The sequence below is a fragment of the Rhinopithecus bieti genome, unplaced genomic scaffold, assembly GCF_001698545.2.
Source record: "Rhinopithecus bieti isolate Rb0 unplaced genomic scaffold, ASM169854v2 scaffold_23199, whole genome shotgun sequence".
In the NCBI taxonomy this organism is placed as follows: domain Eukaryota; kingdom Metazoa; phylum Chordata; class Mammalia; order Primates; family Cercopithecidae; genus Rhinopithecus; species Rhinopithecus bieti.
In genome coordinates this window covers 320,632-321,446 of record NW_016810851.1, presented here as the reverse complement: position 1 = coordinate 321,446, position 815 = coordinate 320,632, and positions in this window count along the sequence as shown.

The window sequence follows — 815 nt, the reverse complement described above, 5'->3', positions numbered from 1 at the left end:
AAAACATTCTGTGGTCATGGATTGGAAGAACCAATATTGCTAAAATAGCCATATTGCCCAAAACAATACACAGATTCAGTGCTATTCCTGACAAAATACCAATGTCATTTTTCACAGAATTAGAAAAAGCAATCCTAAAATTCATGTGGAATCAAAAAAAAGAGCCCAAATATACAAGGCAATCGTAGGCAAAATGAACAAAGCCAGAGAAATCTCATTACCTGACTTCAAACTATACCACAAAGCTACAGTAACCAAAACAGCATTGTATTGGTACAAAAACAGATACATAGACCAGTGGAACAGAAGAGAGGACCCAGAAATAAAGCCACACACCTACAAAAATCTGATCTTTGACAAAGTCTGCAAAAATAAGCAATGGGGAAAAGCCTTGCTATGCAATAAATGGCGCTGGGATAACTGGCTGGCCATACGCACTACTACCTTTCACCATATACAAAAACTAACTGAAGATAGATTAGACGGGGTACAGTGGCTCATGCCTATAATCCTAGCACTTTGAGAGGCCAAGGTGAGCAGATTGCTTGAGCCCAGAATTTCAAGACCAGCCTGGGCAACACGGTGAAACCCCATCACTACAAAAAATACAAAAATTAGGCAGGTGTGGTGGCATAGACCTGTGGTCCCAGCTACTCAGGAGGCTGAGGCAGCAGAATTGCTTGAGCCCAGAGGCAGAAGTTGCAGTGATCTGAGATCATGCCACTGCATTTTAACCTGGGCAACAGAGCGAGACCCTTCTCAAAAAAAAAAAAAAAAAAAAAAAAAAAAAAAAAAAAAAAAAAAAAAAAAAAAAA